The sequence below is a fragment of the Lissotriton vulgaris genome, chromosome 4_1 (assembly GCF_964263255.1).
Source record: "Lissotriton vulgaris chromosome 4_1, aLisVul1.2, whole genome shotgun sequence".
In the NCBI taxonomy this organism is placed as follows: Eukaryota; Metazoa; Chordata; class Amphibia; order Caudata; family Salamandridae; genus Lissotriton; species Lissotriton vulgaris.
Window position 1 is genome coordinate 802,120,289 of NC_141691.1, and position 26,709 is coordinate 802,146,997.

The 26,709-nt window shown below is 44.2% G+C and overlaps 1 protein-coding gene across 1 annotated transcript in view; it reads left to right on the plus strand.

The window, feature by feature from the left end:
* RNF144B (ring finger protein 144B) overlaps nucleotides 1–26,709 on the plus strand; it is a 334,233-nt gene that overhangs the window by 80,056 nt on the left and 227,468 nt on the right. The gene's annotated exons all lie outside the window — the stretch shown is intronic.

Below are 26,709 nucleotides of genomic sequence, written 5' to 3' on the forward strand. Positions count from 1 at the left end.
TGGACCTACAGAGTGTCAACGGCTTCCTCCGGAAGGAGAAGTTTAAGATTCTGACTTTGGCTCAAGTCCTAGCTGCCCTGGACCCAGAAGCCTGGATGGTGGTGTTGGACTTGCAAGACGCGTATTTCCACATCCCCGTCCTGCCGGCCCACCGGCGTTACCTGCAGTTCACGGTAGGCCACGATCACTTTCAGTTTACCGTGCTCCTCTTCGGGATTTCCCATGCCACACGGGTGTTCACAAAAGTGATGATGGTGGTCGCAGCTCATCTGCGCAGATTAGGGGTTTCAGTCTTCCCCTATCTCGACGATTGGTTGTTTAAGGTGGGCTCGCCCCAGACAGCCGTCTCCCACCTCCAGACTACGGCCGACCTCCTGCACTCTCTGGGGTTCTCCATCAACGTGCCGAAGTCACACCTCTGCCCCTCTCAGAAGCTCCTTTTCATCGGAACGGTTCTGGAACAGCGGGTTCGGGATATTCAGGCTCTGATTCCGGTCTTTCAGCATTTATCCCGAGTCTCGGTCAGGTTGACGCTGCGGCCCCTGGGGCTGATGGCTTCCTGCATCCTTATGGTGCATCACGCCCAGTGGGACCTGAAGTTTCAGTGGGCACAGCATCAGGGCTGACCATGTCCGGATCTCGGAGGGCACTGCAAGACAGTTACAGTGGTGGCTCACGAACCGCAATTGGGTCAGCGGCAGATCTAACCCCCTACCCCAACCAGAGCACGTAGTGGTGACGGATGCATCCCTCCTGGGATAGGGGGGGCCACATGGAAGAGAGGGAGATCAGAGGCCTATGGTCTCCGGCGGAGTCCTGGCTCCACATCAACCTTCTGAAGCTGCAGGTGATTCGGCTTGCACTGAAGGCATTCCTTCCGTCTGTCCGGGGAAGTGTAGTGCAGGTGTTCATGGACAACACCACCGCCATGTGATACTGCAACAAACAGGGCGGGGTGGGGTCGTGGACCCTTTGTCAGGAGGCTCTGCTCCTCTGGCAAAGGCTGGAACACCAGGGCGTCACCCTGGTGGTTCAACACCTGGCAGGTTCCCTGAACGCCAGAGCGGACGAACTCAGACGCCGGTGCACAATGGATCATGAATGGCGTCTGAACTCTGACGTGTCGCAAGGCCTCTTTCAGCAGTGGGGAGAGTCTTGGTTAGATCTAGTCGCCACCGAAGAGAACGCGTAATGTCATCAGTTCTGCACGTTGGAATTTCCAAGGCGGCACTCGCTCGGCAACGTTTTTTGACGCGAGTGGAGCTGCGGTATGTTTTACGCCTTTCCGCCTATACCACTTCTGCCCACAGTGCTGAAGAAGATCAGGCGTGACAAGGCCCAAGTCATACTTGTGGCTCCGGACTGGGCAAGAAGATACTGGTATCCCGAGCTACTCAGCATGTCAGTCGATCCCCGATTCGTCTGTCTCTTCAGGAGGATCTTCTGTCGCAGCAGCAGGCGACGGTCCTCCACCCGAACCTGTCCATGCTCCACCTCCATGCGAGATTGAGCGGCGGGAGTTGAGGCCATTTGACTTGCCTCATGAAGTCTGTGATGTAGGTCTGGCAGCCAGGCGTCCCTCCACCTAATTGGTATACGCCTGCAGGTGGAACAAAGTTGTGGCATGGTGCACAGCAAAGGCTGTGGATCCACCCTCTGCCCCTCTTTCTGAGGTTCTCCTCTTCCTCCTTTCTCTTGCCCAGCAGGGCTCTGCTCTAGGCACTATTAAGGTCTACCTCTCTGCCATTTCAGCCTTCTTGAGGCTTCCTGATCAGCCTTCTCTTTTCAAGTCCCCTGTTGTAAATAGATTCTTGAAAGGCATCATATCACGCACATGTTTCCTCCTGTTCCTTTCGTGATGCCTCAGTGGGACTTGAACCTTGTTTTAAACTATCTGATGTACGCTCCTTTCGAGCCACTTCACAATTGCCCTCTTCGTCTTCTGACTCTTAAGACTACATTCCTGGTTGCCATCACCTTTGCCAGGAGAGTGAGTGAGCTCTATGCTCTCTCTTCTAAGCCGCCTTTCCTTTCTGTCCATCTGGACAAAGTTGTTTTAAAAACTCGTCCTTCTTTCCTGCCCAAGGTGGTTACGGCCTTTCACATCGGGCAGTCCATCACCTTGTCCACCTTCTTTCCGCCTCCTCATCCTAAGAAGGAGGAAGAGAGGCTCCACCGTCTGGACCCAAAACGTGCGCTCTCCTTCTACCTAGATCGCACACGCCAGTTCCGGGTGGACGACCAGCTCTTTGTTGGTTACGTGGGCGCGAAGAAGGGTCGGGCGGTGCACAAACGAGCCATCTCTTGGTGGTTCGTGTTCGGCGGCAACAACTGCCCTGGGTCAGGAGGTCCCCTTGCAGGACATCTGTCAGGCATCTACGTGGGCCTCGCTGCACACGTTTGCTAGACACTACTGCTTGGACAGCCAAGTCCAGAGAGATGGCTTTTTCGGCCGTTCCGTTCTCGAGGACTTTATGGTGTGATCTTGGTTTGCAGACCCACCACCGGGATTGGTATTGCTGGGGTATCTATTCTAAGGTAAGGAATCTAACACTAACCTGTTTCTTTCTGATGCACAAGTTACTTACCTTCGGTAACGATATATCAGTAAGAAACAGGAGTTAGTGTTAGATTATTTACCGTCCCACCCATCCTCCCCGTTCTGCGAACAGATATCTAGGGTTAAGGTCTTTCCCTTTGAGGGCCCTAGTTTCATGACACCAGTGTCGGTCTCTGGCATGGCTCTGCGTTTCTGGCGCGGAAAGCTATGTCCAAGAACCGATGTCAGCCTGTGAGGACGGCGTCTAAGTACTCCGACATCATCCCGGCAATCACAACGCTGATGACGGACGCGGAGCCGCAGACAACGCCTACCGATGCGCAGGGGTACTGCTACGCAAAATTTTCCGGATCCAGTCTGACCCCTGGGGATATTCTAAGGTAAGGAATCTAATACGAACTACTGTTTCTTACAGATATATCATTACCGAAGGTAAGAAACTTGTGCAACAAGACGTCATGAGATTCTTGGCTTTCAAGATTCCACATTCGTAGATTGCTTTGCTGATCTTCGTGATCTGATTCACATCCCTGATGAAGTCCATATATTGGACGAAACGCGTTGGCTGAGCTTTATGCTTCTGATTGGAAATGAAAATGAAGATTAGAGGAAGAAAAGAAATTTCAACACTCCCTGCACTTTAATTTTATTTCAAATCGCATGCATTTGATATTGTTTATAATCTATAAAAGCACTATATTTGATTATATGCTCCTTTTCATTATTTCTTTATTCTAAGAGAAGTTTTGTATGGTGTGATATGTAGAACAGTAGGGTTAAGAAAAGTGGAGCATTACGATTTGTGCACTCGTAGGAACTAATATACTGGTGCAACCATTTAAGCCTACACTGCGGTTTTTCTAAAAAATATTACTTTCATATTACTATACTAAAACTGCACACCCAGTATTCTGCACCGTTTTTATCACCTGCATCTGGTGCGCTTAGCTGCTCGAGTCTGTCTGCTAGAAGAGGGGAGCTCTTCACCAGTAGACGTTCAAAGGACCTACACTGCTCTCCATGTAGAGCACATCCTTCCCATTCACTAAGTCATGCACCTGCTTGCCTCAGAGTGTCTGGTAACAAAGCATTTGTAGTACATTAATAGCAGCAATGAGCCTTGTAAGTTACAACGATGTAGATGATTGCACCGTTAACCCTACTATAAGTAGATGCAAGGTTAGAATGACAATGGGTTTGTTGGAAAACTGCAGTGTTTGTGAATACCTAAAAAGTTACAACTTTGCGTGTGTTGACCACATTGCCAATGTCACCTAAATGAACACTTCCTTAGGAACACCTATTGTCCACCCCTCATCCCCCACAAATATTTATGAATGCTGAAATTAAGGCAATTTGACACATTTTCTGTAGCAGTAAATGCCATCTACCTTAACAAACCTCTTCAGATAATGATTCTGGGAATTAGTATCTGTTATGTGTGGGTGCACATATATATTTTGTGTACACAGGTTTAACTTCCATGGGCAAAATGTCTAACCTTCTGGCCTCAGTCATGTGATCTGCTTGCTAGTTGTAATTGTGAACGTGCTGCTAATGATCTCCTACAGGTTTTTGTTGTTTTCTGGGCTCTTGACTTGCATTCAGTCCAGCCGAAATGGCAGTTATTACCTCCTGTTGGGATAGATAAGGCAAGGTCACCCTTGTAGAATGACACTTATCGATTCAAGTTTGGTAATTGTAAAGTTGAGTGATGGTCCTTCAAACAGGAGTAAATTTAACGTGGCAAATACTAGGGTGTCTTATAAGGACAGCAACGTGTGCTGCTTTTTTGATAAGTAAGATAATGTTTTTTCCTAATGAGCCCTATACCGGTTTCAGAATTTTTAATCACTATGATAGCAACTTCCAGTGACAGTCTGCATAATGACTGGAGCTGTTCCATTTGTGCCCTGCTGCCATCCGTTGCCAAAGCAACTGAAAGAAGAAACGATTTTTTGGCTTGTTCCTTTTCATATTAAAACAAATTGATTCTTGTGAAAGAATTGAGCCATTATTTCTTGTTCTCTTTCTACCTATTTCTTTTTCTTATGTCACTTTGCCCAGCTGATTATCAAACTTCAGTCGCTCTTTATCTAACGCCTTGTCGCTGATGAGATGGCTGTCGTTATCAAAAAACTGAACTCGATAAAACTTTCGTTTGAAAACCTCCTTCGACTTCTCTAGCCCCCAATTATTCAACCCAAACGACATTGTGACAAATATGAGTTTTGCTGTGCAAAATGTCTTTCAGAAACCCTCCGTCTGACATAACTCTTTTTGACTGGAAATGGAGAGATCTACCTTAATATGCATTACGGAATAGTGTACATGGTATTTCGGTCTCTGCAGGGTGTTGAGCGGCTAAAAAAAACTTTTTTATAATCATGATCATATATATATATATATATATATATATATATATATATATATATATTTTTTTTTTATTTTTTTTTGAACTAGACAGATTGATTCAGACATTGTTTCTTGCCATTTCCATCTTAAATTTTCGTGAGAAAAAGGAATTTCAGAGCCATCCATTTTGCGCATGGACCCCTTACACATTTCTCAAAATACTTTTCAAACATAGTTTATCCTATATGGGCAAAAGCTGCATTTGCACCTTTCAATCTTGGATCCTAGTTTGTAGCAGTTACAGTTACAATCGACTGTTAGTGATCATTTTGCTTATTGCAACAGGTTGCGCTTTTTCATCGGAATAGGTGTTGGTTATGAGTCACAAAATTGATATTTCAATAGAAGTGACATGGAAGATGGCATTGCCAATGTGGTAAACATTTAAGAAGTTGCAACTTTGTAGGTATCCTTAAACATTTCCACTGTATTTTCTCACATCTTTTCCACCTCGGAATGTGTCTACTTCAGTTAGCTGATGTACAACTTTAGATGCATGCTGATGACAACTAACTGATTTTTAGATTATCAAAAGCAGAGGTAAAACGATGTCTCCGTTCCTTGCTATGGTGAAATGGCTAACAATTTTCTTAAGTTAAATGCTGAGAAAACGGAGTTACTTAATTCAAAATAGAACCTTACTCATTGTAATCCAAGTCTCTGGCCAGAATCAATATGTCCCTTGTCTAAACCTCTTAACTCCGTCCTTAACCTTGGAATCTAAATAGATGCTATTTCTCAGACACTAAGAAGAAGAATGTTGCAGCCTACTATTTTTGTACAGCTCGAAATTGGCAAAAGAATCTTACCGTGAATTCAGGCCGATTTTCACAGCTGTGGGATGACCAGACAGCCAGAACATGTGAACCTCTGCCCCTAAACAACAAACTTCTATACATTCCTCCCAGTCACTTAAAAACTTTTGAGGAATGCATCCGATTTTTACCTTCCACAGTGGAAGCTTAGAACTTTAAGACTAGCGGTTTCTCTCCGTCATCGCCCACGGTTACTGCCTAGAATTCCACATCACATGTCCCTATATACCTCCATGATACCATTCCACCAGTAAAACATCAGCCAAGACCACCTGTGACTGTGTTGCTAGACGTAGTTTAGAAAGGAGCTTTTTAACTTGTCCCACACCTCAGCAAGGAGAAGGAGTCTATTCATTGAGCTTTCTTATCCCCAAGAAAGATGGGACTTTGTGGACGATAATCAACATCCAACCCCTCACTCGATACATCAGAGCCCTTAAAGATGAAACTCTCCAGAACTCTCCTACAGATATGCATCTGGAACTTAGTGGCGACACTCTCAAGGTTGTCTATTCTCAAATCCCTATCCTCCCAGGTCACCGCAGGCATCTCACGTTTGTAGTAAGTGGAGTTCTTTATCAAATCGAAATACTACCCTTTGGAGATACAACAGGCCCTGAAGAGTTTACCAAATGCCTTGCAGTAGCGGCAGCAGTCTTTGATGCAACAACATTCATGTATTTCTATACTTGGATGGCCAGCTAGTAAAGAGCAGAAGCTGAGTGCAATACCTCACTCACAGTTAATACTACTCCACATGTTGAGATTCATTGTCAATGCCAAAAACATCCCATCTTTACCAACAACAGACACAAACATCCTTGGGAATCATGCTGAAAACGGTGACTAGAATAGCCCAATCCAGCACCAACCAAGTGCTGATTTTTTTCAAAGGCAGTTTCCTTTTACCCGACCTAAGAATGGTAGTGGTACATTTGGGAATCATGGTGTGTTGTACTAAACTAGTCCCAAACACCAGATTGCACATGTGCCCTCTGCAAGAATGCCTTCCAAGTCAATTGACACAAGTGACTGGCAGTTTGACGAACCCTCGTTGGTGGGGCCCGGTGTTCAGTGCAAACTGTAATGGTAAAAGAAAAACACTTACTAAGTAAGTTTTTCCTTGACCCTCAGAAGCAAGTGACCGTCAACATGGGGAACGTGCATGGTCCAACTCGAAATGCAAGGCCAACGGTCTAGTCCGCAAAGTCGCTATATTTCAATGTACTTGAACCGAGGGCAGGTAAGCTACTATTCTGTGCCTTTCACAACCTCATTTGCAGCAAGTGAGTTCTCATTTGTGCAGAAAACATGACCACCATGCACTACTTACAAAAACAAGGTGGCACTCGCCATAAGTGTCCACGCCACCGCAGACAATTTTGCACTGGACTTTCAATCACCAGGTTTTCCTCATGCCAGAATATTTTCCAGGAGTGGCAAGTGACTTTATGGACCTGCTCAGCAGAAAGCACCAGCAAACACTCAGATGTGACATCAAGGCTCACATGCTCCAACAGTACTTATGTCACTGAGGGACCCCAGAAGTAGACCTATATGGAATGTGTGGGAACTCAAAATGCTAAACCTTAACATTCAGGTTCTGAAACCCACAATCCAAATGCATTTAATCTATATATCAGCTGGTCAGGGCCATTTGCTTACACTTTTCTGCCAATATGTCTTGTCCCATATCTTGTGAAGAAAATGAAGCAAGCATCTATGAGACGAATCCTCATAACTCCCGCATGGGTTTGGGAGCCATGGTATCTTTCCCTCCTTGAAATGTCCATCCATCCCCACGAAAAACCACCTGTGCCTAGATTTCAGAAAGCAGTATCCAGGTCATTTACTCCATCGCAAACCCAGATCTCTGAATGTTTTGATTTGGCACTGGAAGTACTAGAATTTGGCTTCCTACAGCTTCCAAAAGATTACATTCACATGTTTAAGCCAGAAGGCCCATCACATGGGCATATTACGTGGCTAAATAGAAAAAGATTTGCCATTATTGTAACAGTCTTCACAAATTTGATATTTGATATTTGATATTTGTGAGTATTTGTAGAGCGCGAACTTTCGCTCCGGAAGGAGCATCTTGGCGCTGAGCATGCCCGTGTGAGAAATAACCTTTAAAAGCTTCATTACAGGACACTATCAGTTACTTGTATCTGCAAAGGTCAGGACTAGCCTACTCTTCCTTGAAGGCACACCTGGCTAATGTAGCCACTTCCTGCATAACCTGGAACTCCAGTCGATCTTCAAAATCCGTATTGTTGAAGTCTTTATGGACGGTCTCAAAAGGGGCATGCCACCAGTCCCTTCATTGGACCTGAACATTGTCCTTACATGACTTATGTGGCCTCCATTTGAGTTACTAAACACATGTCCATTGCAGTAAATGTCCTGGAAAATAGCCTTCCTCAATGCAGTCACTTAGTGCAAGGTTAGTGAACTGCAAGCCTTGCCTCTGGAGCCATTTATCAAGTGCACAAATATTGGGTTTCCTTACAGTACTCCCTCATTGTCTGCCAAAAGTTGTCTCCGTTCAACGTCAACAAACTTTTGGTTAAAACTGTTTTTCGTCAACTACAGTCAGTTTTGGAATGGGATTTTACACACTTTTAATGTTGCAAAACCTCTTGAGCACTAAATTGACTAGAACAGTCATTTAGAAAAATCACCCTCAGCTAGGAAATACATTTTTCAAAGTAGTTCTTGCCAGCTCAGTTGTCCGATGCATTCAAATTTTCTTTGGCAAGCCAAAGACAAACTACACTCTCTGCACATTCAACTCATAAGAAAGGATCCACAATGGATTTCTTAGGTATCATCTCACTTGCACACGTCTATAAAGCTATGAGAAAGTGTACTATCCGGTCATTCACTAAGCACTGCAGTCTACCCATTCATTCCCAGCAAGAAGCACAAGTTGGGCAAACTCTGATCCAAAACAGTATTCCAAAGCGGCTTCTGTTACTGCACACAAGTAACCGCTTTTGGGAGATGGGTACTCTTTCTACGTCTATACACCACATGTGAACTAGAGCAGCTCATGCTGCAAACGGAAAATGCTATTTACCAGTAAAAACCTGTTTGCAGCTTGTTGTGATATAGATTTAAAAGCACCCTGTCTCCTACCCAGATGCAAGCTCACAGTACGAAATCTAACAACCACAATAAACAGTATCTTTGTACATATATATTCCTCTACTGGTGCACATGCAAAGAAGTAAATTGTATTTCTACAACTACGATTTCCGTTGGTGAAAAACTCCCTCTAAAAGTGATCCTGTGTTCTGGTGCATTGTGGGTTTCAGGGGAGATATCACAAGTCACCTCAAAATCAAAACCTCTTTGAAGAAAAACTGTTGCAAAGTCGAATCTTAACACTACATGGCAAGAGTGTGAAAAGTATGTTATCTGCAGTGATATGAGCTGCATACCGCTTGTTAGAGGTAAGTAACAGTATCCTTACCACATGAACAAAATATGAAGATATGCCCTTCTGGGATATTGTCATCTTCTCCAATACTTGTCATTGATTAGCAGTATTAGCATAAGTCTTCGCAGGCGATTTCTTTGCACATCTGGAGAAACAAGAACACAAAAAAGCCCAGCCTGTCGCATGGAAGCCCATGGAATAACAGGCAATGTGATTTGGGTGTAGTTCCTCCTAATAAGAATGGCATCAAATATGTCCTCTCTGAATTTCGGTTTTCCTACAAGATTTTCCATTTCCAGCTTCCCAGAAGCCCAGCAATCTATCTGCTGCTAACTACATTGCTGCACATCCCAGAAAGGTAATCTGGCTTTTCTACCACCTCCTGGGGTAATCGTGAATATGCATACAAATGCTCTTACTGGTACACACGGAAGAGGATATGCATGTGACCTGGGTTAGTGCAAGGTGTCCAGCAAGACTGATCACCATCACATGAATTTCGATATCAAACTCAGAATTAGGCTCCATGAGCCTATTTGACATCTCTACTTAGTTGCCCTTTGATGTTTGTCCCCCCCCCCTTTTTTTAGTTTAATTAAACGCATTCAAGCACTAAGGTTATCTCAATAGTGCCAAAAAGCTCTGGCATGTTGAGCTCTAAGAATAAACATGTAACATAGATGTGAATAGTGCAGTGAGTGTGGGAAAGTGGGCCAAAAAATATAATCCACAACTGCCTGGTAGGTCGTATGCATTGCGCTCTATAAAACTTTCAAAATAAATAAATATATATGCGTTGCCCGCATGTGATGTGGGGCATACAAGGTGCTCCCTGTTGACTTTACCCTGCCTTAACAAGTAGCTGCTCCGGTTCTTCGGGTTGCAGTTTTTTATGGACATGGCAGTATTTATCTGTACATCCTCTCTGTGTGAATGGTCTCCCACTGCATTTGAGCCCACCCATGGAAATGATTTTAATATTTTTGTAATCTAAACCAGTGTGGGGAGTAAATTTAAGCCAATTATTGTCATTGAGCCCAGAAGCATTTTGGAAGAAATAGTTCTTTAGTTGGGAAAGTTGGTTTATTGGTTGCTTGACGAAGGTGAGGTGGTGCAGAGTACCAGGGGAACTAAAGTTTTTGCTGCAGGGACCTACCATAAGCAGTTTGTCTTGACTGAATAGTGAGAGATGGTGTTGAGAGCCTAACCATAGGCTTCTGATTGGTGGTATAGAATTAATAGTTTGGGAGGGTAGCCTGGGGTTGTGATGTGTAAGGTTTTATGTACATAGCAGTGGATTTTAATTTCGATCCTTCAATTGGGAAGCAGCTAGTGGACTGATTTTAATGGTAGGGTGAAATGATTGGAGTCCTTCAGGTCAAATATGACTTTTTTGTTTCCTTTATATGTGATTCAAGGGTTGTCCTGGGTGTTCTTCCTAGACTCTCTCCCAGTAGTCAATGTGTGGGAGGGCCATGGGCCTTTCGGGCACGGACAGGAGTGGGTGCTTAGGTTAGGTTACAGAGAAGGTCAGTGACGTGCGAGTACGTTTTTCTTAATTTATTATTTTTTATGGTTTTCCACAGCATGCGCCAGGCCTCATGAGCACCAGAGCACTGTGCAGCAATATGCATTGAGTCATGCAGCTCCTTCTTTACACTAAGAATTGAAATAAGTGCAATATTGTGATTCCCGCTGGTGAATATATTGTGGAGGTATTGATATTTTTATATAGAGTCACATGCTACTTTAGGGTCAGTCTGAACCCTGAATTTTAGTGATTCTTTTTTTAGCGCCTCATTCCACCATGAGGTCACTTAAGAGTGCATGCGTACAGTGCAAGGTTGCAGTCTTAGGGCTAGTGCTAACAGATGAACCACAAGATTAAGCATGGTAAAATAGTGCATGCTCAAATGTTATTTGTATTAACTGTGTTGATCAGGTTCCTCACACAGGGTCATTGTTTTTAATGTGCATAATATGATGTACACGTGAATTAATGTTCTCAAATCACTCATCTCTTCATTGAAATTCTTTTATTCATTTTTTTCGTATTTAATGTGATAGGTGTATACAGAAATATGCATGATCTCACACATCTTAATGTGTTTGGTTATATTCATATCACATACATGCAAATTAATGTGCCAGAAGTAGTATACTTCAAAAGACCGTCATTAGGTTGCCAAGCTTTGAACAAGCAGATGTTAATGGTCTCTGCGATGTTTCCTTGACACGCGCTCATTTTTGGTGAACACAAGACGGATACTCCATTGCAACACCGTTTTACATGCTGAGTTCTTCACATAGAGCGACACATCCGATTCATTTCTGTCTGCGCATGCACACCAATCATACGTGTGCATGTGTTCCGCCTTACCACTGTTCCATATCACATCAGTCAGGCGCTTGAACTGTGACCCAGAAGTAAATTCCGTAGAGCCGGTCTGCCCTCTCCCGCTTTGCTCTCTGCAGTGGTGCCTTGCTTCTAAGCAGCCCCTGAAGCGGCAGCGCCTTGAGTATCCTAGCTTTTATCGATGAATGCCTTGAACTTTGCGTGTGCAAGTCATCGGGCCATATTTCAGTTTGCCTCCGTGCAAAAAGGTGCAAACCCTGGTTGCATTACGTACACTGCTTTCACAACTGTTATTCCAGTACACTTGTTTTCCAACTCCATATCACAAAAAAAATTTTTTTGCACCATGGTAAAACTGAACACACGATTTGATGCAAAATATATTGGCACTTTTTTTGCGCTTGAGCAAGGTTTACTGAAAGAGGCCTTGAGTTTTGACAAGCATTTGGCTAGTTTAAAAAACAATATTACCCTCATAACAATTATTCTGCATCGATAACATTTGCTAAAAGACTTGCATAGAGCCCTTACCGCGGGGTTAAAGGGCTACGCACCTTACTACAACGACCTTCTTAGGCGAACTAGTGCACAAAAAATAATTTTGTCCCATACTAGGTATAAAGTGTTCACAGTTCTTCGTGTGACCCCCCTCCACCCCAGGTCAAGCATCTATTTAATGAGGGGTCAGTATCCGTCAACTGTCCGCAGAGAGGCCATACCTGCCAGAAAAAGCTGCTGGGCCCTTTACCCCGTGTTTGCAGAGACATCCAGTCTAGTGAACGACACATACTACTTCATACATAGAGAACCTGCTACGTATGGGACAGACACATATTTTTTTGTTTACATCCTTTTATTATATTTTCTTTTAGTTCAAGTAAAGATTAACCAGTACATTAATTGCATTTATCCTTCACATACACTAGACTACATTCAGTATTCTAAATCGAGCAGAACATCCACCATTCTTGGTAAAAAAGATATTAATAGTACAAAGAATAGGAAAAGCAATCACTACTATTCGTATAAAGTATCTAACTTTAGTGGAACCTACAAGAAAACCAGAACCCTTTGCGATTCCTTAGTCCGTGAGAAAACAAACATTTAAATTAAATAAAAAACATTTTACAGCGCTGCTATGTTACTTGTTTTTATTTAATACATTTTTGGGGCATTTTGGTATAGCGCCAACATCTCCCGAAGCACGCATTTAACTAATTGCCTCCGCATTTAAACCTGCTTTTGACAATTTATTTTAGGGTCAGTTTTATATAGCTCCAATGTCACCCAAAGGTACGGGAGGAGTGCTTCATATTACCACCAGTTACTGCACAATATATTGCCCTTCTCAACACACAAGTCATGACACTTGAACAGTGTTTCTTTAACTTATATTTCTCAACTGCTCACCAAGCTAAAACGTACAAAATAAAAAATGTATTATTAGTCTCATAGGCAAAATCTAGTGCATTTGCCATTCTTTTCCTGAGTTCAAACCCATTTACACGTTCAAATAATCTCTCCAGGAAACATGAGTTTGCGCGATCTCCCCTGGCGTCTATGGCTACTGTGTGCACTTTTGTTTGCTGCCTGCACTTTCTGCACCGCAATAGGGAATGTTATCAGTGAGTCATGATGCCAGTCGGAAAGCTGTTACATATCTCTTGACACTCATTATCATGTCATCATTTTGTGTCACACCGTTATTGTTTTGTGTGCTACCCCAGTAAACTGCAAAACACACAAGATTTTGGACGGAATGTTGCATAATGGCAAAACATTCGCCCCAATCACAGATCTGGGTTTAATCCATCGTTATTTTGCACACCAAGCCACCCCAGTTCAGAGCCATATGCAAATCAGTCTTGACCCTGTGCCTCATGGGAACAGTCCAGCCCGAACTGCCAAGCTATGTCTTTCCTGGACCGGAAGCAAGCATCCTAGGACCGGTTTCTGGCTATTAGCCGTCTTCAGCCAGGATAGCTTGACTCCAGTGGCCTAGTGACCTAGGGACCCACGTCTGGGCATACCCTTCCCACATAGGGTGAATAGCAAAACACACAAGATGATGGACGGAATGTTGCACAATGGCAAAACATTCACCCCCAGATCTGGGTTTAATCCATCGTTATTTTGCTCACCAAGCCACCCCAGTTCAGACATGGCCATGTGCAAATCAGTCTTGACCATATGCCCTCCGGGAACAGTCCAGCCCGAACTGCCAAGCCATGTTTTCCTGGACCGGAAGCAAGCATCCTAGGACCGGTTTCTGGCTATCAGCCGTCTTCAGCCAGGATAGCTTGACCCTCCTTACCATCCTCACATTGTTTCCCCTACTACTACCACACCCGGGACTAACCCATTTCCCGCACCCCCCGCTCACTGACACTCAGCCTCATGCAGCCTCCAGATTAAAGGAATCAACTGGAAGCTACAAAAACTCAAAAATTACATACAAAAGCTCATGACTATCACCTCAGAGCTGGATCTAACTTATCACCTGCCAATGCACAACCACTACCCTAAGACACCCACTCCTCCTGCTGAGATGAGGAGTGACCCTAAGCATACATCCCCCCTCCGGTCCTGGAACACTACCCCTTACCCAAACGCCATGTCCAAACCCACTAGATTTAAGAACCTCCTCTCGAGCCTGGACATTCACTCCCTTCTCCGAACTTACAACCCCACTCAGCCTGATATACCAGTCACATCCATACCTATCCTAGCAATGCCGCTAGCCCCTTCTAAAGATCCCAGTAATCCGATGGGCACCCCGGGGACAATTCAAACCATTACACTAAACCCGCATAGAACCTTGCCACCAAGGAGATCCGTAGGGTGGTGGACGGGGGTGGGGAAGGGCGGTCCTCGTACTCCTGGATCTATCGGCCGCGTTTGACATCATGAATCACACGGTTCTGGTGCAGCGGTGGAGGGGTGGAGGGGTGGAGGGGGCCCCCCTGGCCCTCCTGTCCTCCTTCCTGGAGGCAAGAGGGCAGAGGCTGCTTTGGGACGGCCTGCAGTCGGACAGTTTCCATCTCCCATTGTCCGCCCTTTCCCCGACAATGTTCAACATCTACGTCACCCCGTTGGCCAACCTTATTAGGGGGCATGGTTTTGCCCTGGTCTCGTATGATGATGATTCTCAACTTGTCATCTCTATTACTAATCAGCCTGAGAACACAGCTGCCAGATTCCATGCCGGTCTCACCGAGATTATGGCCTGGATGAATCATAGCTTCCTTAAAATAAACACAGACAAGATGGAGGTGATGGAATTTGGCCCGGGCCAGCCCCTGTGGAACAAGTCCTGGTGGCCAATTGAGGCTGGAGAATGCCCTCGTCTGGTAAATAGGGTCAAGAACTTCGGGATCATCTTCGATGATAAAGTGAACTTTGGTGCCCAGGTTAACTGTCTTACTTCATCTTGCTTATTTTCCCTAAAAACTTTGAGAACATTTTTTCCATACATTTCTCTAGTATTGCAAAAGACGGTGATGGTGGCACTTCTGCTATCCAAGTTAGATTACTGCTACGCCCTATTTCTGGGCATTGACAAATTCCAATTGAGAAAATTGCAATCCTTACAGAATGCAGCAGCGAGACTACTCCTGGGCATACCCAGAGGACAGTCAACCTCTGTAGGAATCAAATCTCTACACTGGCTTCCCATTAAACAGTGTGTGGAATTAAAGTCTCTCAGCCTTGTGCACAAGGTAATTTATGGCGGTGGTGCCAAGGATATTCAAAAACTGTTTACACCATACACTGTTATGTATGTTATGCAAAACAATTTGTACCGCACACGTACACCGAGACGGTTTCTTGGCGCTCCCTCATGTGCTCTTAGATCGGCCAGTCTGGGCCTCATTAAGACCGTAAAGACCAGTCGGGCAAGATGGGGTGGCAGGGCGATATCACAATGCGCGGCAAAGCTCTGGAAAAAAATGCCATTGTCCATGAAGCTCCAATCCAACTTGCAGATCTTTAGGAAGAGCCTGAAAACATGGTTGTTTACTTCTGCATAGGTTCCTGTTAACATAGTGCCCTGTTCCTGCTTGCACACCTCAGTGCCAAGACGTCATGACAATCTAGTGCTATATAAGCAAATAAACATAAACATAAACCCCCACATTTAACTCTAATGTACTGAATACCACAAACCTCTTGCAAGTTCACATTGCACAGTCTACTCCATCTGACTCCAAATCTCACCTGAAATGCACCCTTCTCAACTGCAGAGCCACAGTGAAACATGCCGCGGATATTGCTGACCTCATCCTTGTTCAAGAACTTGACCTCCTGATTCTCACTGAAACTTGGCTCAATGTACCCTCTGGTCCTGTCCTGGACATCCTAGTTCCTCCTACTCACAACATTATCAGACTTGACAGAACTAAGAGTACGGGGGAGGCGTCGCCTGTATTTACCATAAGTCTCTCAGCGAAACAATCTCTGTCCGCTCCTCTCACATCTTATGAATACCTCAGCATCACCATCCTCCGCAAACAAAGACCCCTTTGTAACCTACACATCTTCTACCATCCACCAGAAGATAACCTCCTGATTGTACAAACCATGGAAACCATGTCATCCATTCTAGGTCTGCATTACCCCCAAATTCTTCCTGGGAGACTTCAATCTACATTGGAATGACCTGAATGACCTAGCTGTGAACAGTCTTAAAAAAATTCTACTTGACCTCAACTTAACTTAATTCTGCAACAGCTCAATGCACAACTTGGGTGCGACCCTCGATCTAATAATCTCTAACCCCAACACCATTCGGGTTGAATCGATAGCCTCATGTGACTGGTCAGATCACCACTTTATCACCGTCCTCATACTTGAACGTTGGAACTCTAAGACTTCAACCCAAGAAACTGAAACACTGGAAAAGATCAATGCAAAATGCTAACATGGATGACCTCATTTCTCAAAGCAATCTGTCCCTGTCTCCACCCTCCACCCATGCTCATGGCAGATGTCCATGAACTCACCGATCACTACAACAACTCCATGCTAAATGTTTTGGATGCAATTGCCCGCCTTCAACTAAAAAGAAAACCCAACAAAGACTCCAATCCTTGGTTAAATGACTGTCTAAACTCAGACAGGCGCAATTTAGGACTTACAGAATTAGCTTGGAGATCCTCTCCATCTGCTGAACTCCTCAAACTTCTGGGAGCAAGAAGGAGCCTTTACAACAAACACATCAGAACTCCAAAAGCGACCTTCTTCAGTAGCCAACTAGACAAATCTAGAAACCGCCCCAAAATGTTGTTTGAACTGATCAAACGGCAATCCAACAACACACCCATTCAATCGACAACCACCGCCAGTCCCCAACCTAATTGCGAGGACTTTGCTGCCTTCTTCATCGAAAAATACAACAAAATTGAATCTTATCTAAGATCTGCCTGCTCGAATTATCTTCCTCACCAGACTCGCACCTAACTCCCCAGTTCCCTCTTCCTACCTACCACTCCCCTAAAAACAATACACATTGGAATCAATTCTCAAACTTCAATGACACTTCCATTCTCAACATTCTCTCTACCCTGGAACCCTCGAATCACTTCAACGATCCCCTTCCCTCATATTTCTTGAAAGAAATTATAAGTCTTCTAGTTCCGCTCTGGACCAAGATTGTTAATGCTTCCCTACTTCAAGTTGAGGTCACGGACTGCCTAAAGTCCTGGCTAGTTCTCCCCATCCACAAGAAGCCTTCAGCAGACCCTGAGGATCTAAATAACTTCCGACCAATCACTAACACCCCTACTCTGGCAAAGCTCATTGAAAAAGGAGTACAGGTACAACTATGTAACCACATTGAGGAATTCCAACTACTAGATCAATTTCAATCGGTCTTCCGTCAAGGCCATAGCACCGAAACAGCCATCACTCACATAGGTGATGACAGCCTTACCATACTTGACCAAAACAAATCCTACCTATTAATCCTACTCGACCTCTCATGAGACTTTGATACGGTCAAACATGACAACCTCCTGAGCCTTCTGGAACATAGGATGGGGCTGTTTGGCGCAGTACTAAAATGGTTCTCCTCCTTTCTCCACAATAGTACACAGAGAATTAAATCCAACCAATCCCTTTCTCATCCCAGTCCCTGCACCCTGGGAGTGCCCCAAGGCTCCTCGCTATCACCCACTCTTTTTAACCTATTCATTGAACCCCTCACCAAAATCCTCAAAGCATCTAACATCCAATACCACATGTATGCCGACGACACCCAGCTGTACATGAAAATCTCCTCGCCAGACGACATCAAGTCACTTAACTGAACCTTAAACAAAACCCTCAACGGGCTTACCTTTAATCATCTCAAACTAAACGCCCTCAAAACAGAATTTCTCCTTCTTTCCCCGCCCAAGCAAGCACCCAACATTGAGGAATACATGAAAAATCTGTCTGCTCTCAACTGCACACCACATATCATACTCTACGAAATCCTTGGGTATAGTGCTGGATAGGAACATGAGCATGCAGGACCACATTAGTGCTTCTACCAAAGGAGCAAACTTTAAACTGAGTATCCTAAGGAAACTAAAACCTTTCCTTCCCCCCGATGACCTCAAGTCCACATTACAAGCATTAGTCATCTCATGATTGCAATATGGCAGTGCAACACTCTGCGGTCTGCCTAATTACAGACTGGCACCCCTCAGAGCTTCATTGAATGCGGCCGCCAGGCTCAACACAGGCTCCAAGAAGTACAATCACATCTCCCCGGACCTGAAAACACTCAACTACTGGCTACCTTTTAAAGAAAGGATATACATTAAACTTGCCTGCATGACCCACAAAGCCCTTCACTTCAACACACCTCTCTACCTCGCAAAAAAAACGTGAGCTGTTGGGTGATGCCCGTACCTTCAGGAGGTCTAGCACCCTCCTACTTAAACCAAAGAAATTCTAAAAAACAAAAACCTATAACCGTTCCTTCTCAGGAATCGCCTCAAGAATCTGGAACGCCCTTCCAAGGGAAATGAGACTGATTCCATCAACAGTGTCCATCAAAAAGGAAATGAAAGCGCTACTGATGAATACCTACCTGCCCTAAAGTCCAGTAGGGGTCCTCATATACTATCACGCTGATGACTTTCTCGCCTTATCCTACTGACTAATTATTTTGTCCACTATTACATCATTATGTAAATATTGCTTTTTTTTACCTATCATGTCGTCACGTAACTATTGCTATTGCTACGTCTGCCATGATTACACCTTCCCATATGTGTTGCATCCCTCTGTAAAGCGCTCTGATACCCTTTAGGGTCATGATCGTACTATACAAAACTTTCTAAATAAATAAATAAAAAATAAACTGCTCCCACACCTCTTAACGTATTGTAAATTTCATAGGCGAAATCTAATGCATTTACCAATGCGTTTTGGAGTAAACTATCCTAATAATCTCAATTGGCTTTGCTTGCCTCTGAAACTGAAAGTTGATTTGGGCTAATTGTACATTCATTTCTGCTTGAGGGGCTTCTGCCTTTGTGCAAGTTCTATCAACCAAGTGCTGAATTTGTTTTAAAGCCGTCAGTATGCTTTCTTCCACATTCAACACCAACATTGCTTCGCCTTGTCTGTTCTCACTTATCCCTGCTACATTATCATAGTTATATTAGCAGGGAGAGGAACAGGGTTTTGAGTTTTTTTTGATTTTGCTTCTAAGTCTAGATTTGGAAAAGAGGTTAATCCTGAAAGAATAGATTCTTGAGAATTGTTGTTGCTGCTTATGAAAGTTTAAAAGTTTGTGGATCATTCTTATGGTCAGATCACCATATTTCCACAGGTCATTAAATGCTTTGCTCATATTTAAACTTGGAAAGGATACACATTCTATAGATCGATCGTGATGATAGTTTCAGTGTGGCTCAATGGTTAGAGCGGCAGACCCTGATGCAGAGGTCTAGCCCGGGACCAGGGTTCAATTCCCCGCCTCGACGGGTCTTGGGCTCAAAAATTCCACGGACCTGATAATTCTCGCCTCTGTGCCTATTCCAATCATGGAGTCCCACTCTGCAACTCTGGGCAATAGCTTGCTTAATCTCCACAACGGCCCCCACAACGCTAAGGATGCCTGGCCTCCACCTTGGGGGTGCCCAGGAGTGGACGCCTCACAGGGAAAGCCAGGATGGGTTCCACAGCGGTATTCGTACAAGCGCCTTGAGACCCTTGCGGGTGAGTAGTGCGCTATACAAGTATCAATTTACCCGTAGAGTACAGTTCTAGAACAGAAACCTTGTTGATGGCAACTTTAGATGCAGCCTCTAGCATTTGACCAATAACACCTTCCTTCTGGCTAGAGGTCTCCCTTATAAATTTGCTGAGATATTCCGGCTTGCTATTTCTTGAGTAGTGTTATAAAAAGAAACTCTATAATGTGGCGCTTTTGTCTTGATCCTGCCAGTACACTTTCTGATGAATTGAGTTTTATTCACACTCTCCCGCTCATTTTTGGGTCTGGTTTTTCACATTGTTAGCCGCCTGGTCTCAGACCTGCTGTTCCGGCCACTGCTGCACCCATAGCAATGATAAACTTGACAAATGGCAGGTACGTTGTAACTAGTTTGATACATTGGGACATTCTGTCTAGTGTCTTTAACCCGTTAAGTGGACGAGTTATTACTAAAGGTTTAAGACTGGAGAGTTTCTGAATATAGGCAAGCACACCCTAACTTTTCCTCAATAACATCTGTCACAGGGCCCGTGCCCTTGTTTTTTTAATTGTAGCACTTTGTGGCATGAGTGCTGTAATTGTGTTTTAGGTTGTTTTCTCGAAGTCAAAAAGGTGCTTGTTTCTTGTATGCTCAACTGCCCTAGTTTATGTGAATAAAATAACCATTCTTTTTCAGGGCTGTCGCTCTAGCTTAGCATTGAGTTTGAATGTAATTTGTGTTTTACAGTACACTGGGTCAAAACCCTCAATTGACACTTTGAGTGTGCTTTGATAGCTGGAGAGACAAAAGCATAAAAGGATTAACTAGGGGATCATCCGTTGCAAACAACTGCATTCATTGTGGATGTTGGCCTGTAAACACGTTCTTCTGCAAGAGTGGGGAAAATGGCTTCATACAAACAGACACTGACAGTGATATCACAGCCTGGCTTGTCATTTACCCGATCAATCATTTTTAGGTCCAAGCCTGCCAGACGGGGCGGTGCATTCATTAGGGCGCTGGGGCTTTTCCCCACAAGCCGCCCGCGCCCGCAGCTCGCTCGGCTTCTCTGAACTTAAGTAAACTCTCAGTTTACTTAAGTTCAGAGACACCGAGGGAGTACTGGCAATCATGTCAGTCAGCATGACGTGGGAGCGCCCACCCCCTTCAGAGTCTTACAGGGGTGGGCGGTCCGGCGTCATGTTGACTGACCGTTAGGCATGCAGCAGCAGAAGGTCTGCAAATTTTTCCGCCGTGCCCAGTCATGCGCACTGGTGTCTACTCAGGCTGGCGCATGCCCATTAGGAGGGCGAGGGTTGAGCACAGGCTCAAACCTCGGCCTCCTAATGGGCTGGCAGGCAGAGAGTAACCATGCCCTAAGTCATTCCTGGCGTTGCTCCAGCGCCAGGATTGGCTGAGAGGGGTTGCCACTTGCCAGCACTGCAGCAGTGATGCAGCTGTTGAAGGTGCCAACGGACCAGAGGGGGTACGGACCAGGTAAGATTTGTATTTATACCCCATGTAAACCCCCCCCCCTCCTGCAAACAACCCTCCCCCTGCGAGCCGCGACTGAGAACAGGGATGCGTTGACCTCCTTGACTAGAGGGATTCTCAGGTGAGACGCTTCAGGAGATGGGTAGTTCTTGGAACGGAGGGTCGGGCAGGGGGAGTACTAGTAGAAATGGGGGGGTTTGTGATTGCTTCCCAGCATTTCATTTGAAAGGACTCCCTTGTACTGGAGGAGTGTTGTACATTTTAGAAAGGTTCAGGGTTACAAGTATGTGTTTGCCTATATGTGTGCTGCACATTAGAAGTGTGGCGCTCAGACCACTGCCTACTCCCTCTTGTGGACACTTGGGGTCATCCGCTGAGGACTCTCTTGCAAAGCCTTGTGATGAGACTTTAACTATCTGTGAACCCTCCGCCTGCCTAAAGTCCTTCACGGGGCAAGTACAGGTTCACGACCTGGGGTTCTCTTCAGCCTTCTCATCAGGACCCGGTGCAAATGCCGGATCCCTACCCTCCCGGGAGTCTACTTTTCCTCACTTGTGGGCTGTTGTGTAAGAGAAGGGTCTCTTTCTTTCCACCTACTCCCCAACTTTGATGCATGCATGCAGCAGGCCGTTTCCTGCTTTCGCACCCCATTCTCAGGGCGCTAGTCGTGCAATTATTGGGGTCTCCCAGCCTTGCCCACGCCCCCCTATTGAAGTGTGAGAGCAGAGCATCCTTCCCTTCGACGGGACAGGCTCTCTTCGCTTCGGCCATGGTTTGCGCTCCCCCCGATTTAACACTGGAAGGCCTCTCCTTTCACCCGATTCGTGGTTTAGTTCTCATGAAGGGCGTGTGGGAGCAGCCTCACTTCTCAGGGGGTGCTCTTTCCACGAGCCTCTAGCTTTCACGCGAATGCTTGTAGTCGTCGACTCTTGTTCCCTGCGTGAGGTGAGTGTGGGGTCAGGCTCGCGCACGTCGGTAGCTGATGCACTTTCACTTTTCCGGGGCAGTTAGTTGATGTCAAACTTGCCCTCCAGGTGCTTAGCTGTCTCACAGGATTGCGATTCAAGTGCAGTTGAAATGTCGCATCACAACTTCCTGTCCATTTCGAATATGTAACTTACACTAGCTTTCTAGAGAGCTGATTTAATTTTGTTATGAACATTTGCAGTGGGAATCACCAGTCGGTTGCCATCAGCTATTTGGAAAGCCATAAATCGAGTAAGAGGGGAGACTTTTCCTAAAAGGTCATCTATATCTCTCAGGCCTATCGCAGGTACGTAGAAACTGTGCTCAAAAAGCATGAGTAAAACACATGCATTCAGCAGAGACGTCTGATTACACAGTGATCTGTTTAGTGGTAAAACGTTTTTTGCGTTTACGTCATTTATCACTCAACTTTGTTAATTATTCAAGATGTGGTGGTCAATTGGCGTGCAGTAGGGTCCTCACATCCTCGAACCTCGGTGTCACTGCACCTCCTGCACTGGAGGGCAGCTACAGCCATGGAAAGATAAAGCCACTGATGATTCCTAGGAATTGTATTCGAGATTGTGACCGCTTCTTGTCAGGCAAGAATTTTTTTCCCCTTGTTCATGGCTGGGAAAATGAACTGATGCCTTACAGACTCTCAACCCTTCCTGATACTCAAAAGAAAATTGTGTACAAAATGCTTGTTGCACGCTTCGCAGACGTAGGTAGCTACCATTCGTTCACCTACTCCCTTGAAGCTATACCGGTTGTTGTGCCTTCAGATAACATTTTGACGTCACCTTTACTTGCTGATACTCATACTGGCTCAACCTGTCCAAGTTGCCTTAGTTAGGAATTTTGGAATTTGAAGGAAGTTGAAAAGAATGTGTTGCATGCCTACAGCGTCTATATATACTATTTCTACGCCCACTGATTGGTTTCAGGACGGGCAGACCAAATGCTAAAGCTGCAGCGTTTACTGCACCATATGTGAATGGTACGTGCAGCATGAGTTCTAGGCCTGTGGGATTGACTGTATGTTTTATTTTACAGAATACCAAAAGGTACAGTATTGTCTAGACTTAGACCGTATTAAACCAATCATAATAACTTTTGCTGCAGAGGAAGTCTTGTTTGTATATAATTTTCAGACTTCAAGCTAATGAAATATTTTGGAAATGCGTGTGGCCCAAATTCATGTTAATACGCTGCAGGTTTACTAAATCAAATGGCATTTTGACATCAATAAAGTTGTTTGTCATTTTTCTCATTAATACTTTAAAAAATCAGCAGTTTGATCCGTGTGAACTAAAGTTTTATGTCAATTACTTATACGGCCGTGGTGTTCTTTCACAATTTTTTGCACTTTTCGATTTCCTAACCCTGACCATCTTTTGAGCTTGATGAACTCCCACAGTGATCATGTAATGTGCCTTTTTAAGTTGTGTCTGGGAAAATATAAAATTTCAGTATTAGCGACGAGTGTATGTACTTTAAAGTCGTAAGCTATTCGTGTTAGCATAATCTTAAGGCCCCCTTCCTCTTTCGTGAGTTCAGTGATTTGCTGAATTAAGGAGGCGGAATCACCTGTGGGGATCGAGGGGAAAGCATCACCTGCCTGGGGCCCTGGTGTATCAATTGTGACAGGGGCATCTGTACCGGTTTGGTAAGAGGAAGGAAACAATTACTGCACAGGATTGAGGGCACCTGTATTGTATAGCCAATTTGTGAATGCCAGACCCATTGATTAGCTCGGAGTCTAGTGTGTCTTGGGAAATATGAGTTTCTTTTGAATGGGTTTCTTTTGTGGGACCATTGAAATAGCTCGCTATATTGTATCTATATAGATTTGTCCATTGAACTTGTTCACATCGCTAACTAGTGTTTTCTACTGAAAAGGGTAGAGCCAAAGCAGTCTTGCTTAGTACCCTAGCCCTCTTCAGAAGTCAGACGTGCTTGGCAACCCAGAAATTCTCTGAAATAATGTATGAGTTTTCTTCTATGAATGCCTAGAACAACTGAATTTTTAGTCTATTTATCACAGAAATAGTGCTGAAAATCGCACCAAAAAGATGCCAATTTTGTAAAAATTTCTTCACGGGGGGAGAATACCCTGCCGAATCGCCCTTATTGTCGTCGGGCTCGCTCGCTTGCTTGCTCGCATACGGTAATTCGTTCTTCTTACACCCACCAGTTTAAAATTCCACCAGCCGCCGCTTCTGCCAGACAGTGCAATTGTCTGGTTGCAAACACATAATTGGTACATGCTGAAAGTTTACCTAGGAATGCCTTTTGCCAATTGATTTGTGTTTTGTAACTTACATTTGCTAGCTTTCTATTCGCTGGCTTTATTTGTTTTAGACCTTCCAGCATGTCTGTCTCTCCCTTGGAGCACAGCCTGTTTACAACCTCTCTGACTGGCTTTTCTTATTCGCCCACAAGCCCTAATTTTCTGGGAGCTGTTATTTTATTTTTCGTGAGAGTGCATGTGTTTTCCGCTATCTCCCTCATATGCTAATTCAGAAATCGGTAAACAGTGTTGGGTTTCTTTGAAAAGATTTTCGGCCCACTATCTTTTTGCGTTATTGATTCTACTTATTTTTTGCATTATCAGGTTATATATCACACATGCCTGTGTGGATCTATTTTCTGTCTACCAGTATGTTTGTTTCGGTCAGTGCTCTTTGCCAATAGCATAAATTAAACAATCGCCTTCCTCAATTTCACGCCCACGCCATAACCGGTGGAAGTAGGGGAGTGGGAGTGCTGATGCACACCCCCCCCCCAAAAAAAATTATAAAAATGCTGGAGTTCATAAGTTGAACGAACAATAAAGAGACTGTTGTATTTTGTCAAATTTGGTGTACATTAAAAGAGAGCGATCAAATGTCAGACTGTTTCTTCTGACAAATTGCTGTTTATTCTTTTTAAAGAGAGCTTGGTGGCTCCTTTGTGGCAATCTTGTTTGGTACTGGGAGTGTGAAAGGTAAAGGCTGGAGGATGTCATCTTTTAGCTAGTACACTACAAAATGTATATGCCCATAAAAATTAAACTGTATAAATATTTCAGAATGCATCAGCAGTTAGGAAAGCACAAATAAAACACTTTTTTGTAATTCTGAATTGTAGTGGAAGCAAAGATGTTAATATTATAAAAACAATTCAATATACTTGGTGATGGTGATTTCCACATGTTTGAGCACTGTATAGTTTTATCAGTGAAACTGTATGTCCGTGCAGATTTAGTGGTCATTTCAATGAAAAATGTGTTGTCTGTAAATGGCAAATACTCTCACATGCCATTCTTTTGTAATATATTTGTGACAGTGTGCCCCAAAAGTTACCATTCATACTAAATCCATATCCTCTTAATGCAGAATACATTCTCTACACTTGTTTTTGTGACTCGTGGGTTTTTCACAATCCATATGAATTCAGTGATGTAACATTGAGTGTTAACATAAAAATTCTGAAAAGATTAGTATTCATCAATGAAGCATATATACAGAGTACTATATTATTTGTAATTCACAACTCAACAAAACATTTAACAGATTTTCATAGGATCTGCTGATAACAGTGCAGGGTTACGTTCAGAGGACTTTTCACAAGAATCTAAAACTACACAGTGATCTGATCAAAAGCAATACAGGAAGTATGTGCATGGACATTACGCATGACAGTTAGCAGGGTCAGTCATTATGCTCCTTTTACCCGCAATACTTCTAATGCAAGTCTCTGCAAAGCAGGGGGGGGGTTACAGCATGTGCTACATTAACTGAGGCTGTTTCTAAGCATTCCTAATATTAAAAAATAAGAAACTAAAGGAGTAAGGAGATTATAAGGCCTACGATTCTATTTAATTTCAATTCACAAGTTACTTTCTTTGCACACTTGACTAGTGATAGCAAACAAAGAAGGCTTACCCCATGGTATGGTAGAGGTGCAGCATCTCAAATACATCATAGGATAGTATTGTACAATCCTTGTCTCTTCTAGAGACTGGGTGCATAATTTAGAGCGCAGTATAGAATTAAACCCTCAAAATACCTCCACAGTCCACACCATGTACATTCTTCACTCCAGCTATCCCCACCTCCCATCCACCGGTTGTCTGAACTCACCCTGCTAAAATCAAGGTAGCCCTCAGCCGCGCCACAGACCATACTATTTGGCCCCTGGGAAAATGTTTGTGAGTACCCATGGTGTACAGCATCACTAAAAACCATTGGCCAAGCCAATAGGTCCCAAAGGTAAGATCTGTTGGCTTTGCCAGTGCTTGTTTAAAGGTCGATGTCTGCCACCTCTGTCTTCAATTTCCCAGGAACGTTTCAGGAGCACAGCAGAGTCCAGCAAAAGAGAGAGAGAGAGAGAGAGAGAGAGGGTGAGAGATGATGGATGGATGGATGAATGAGAGGAAAGAAAGAAAGTGAGAGGGAGTGGGGCTGATTTGAACATTTTTG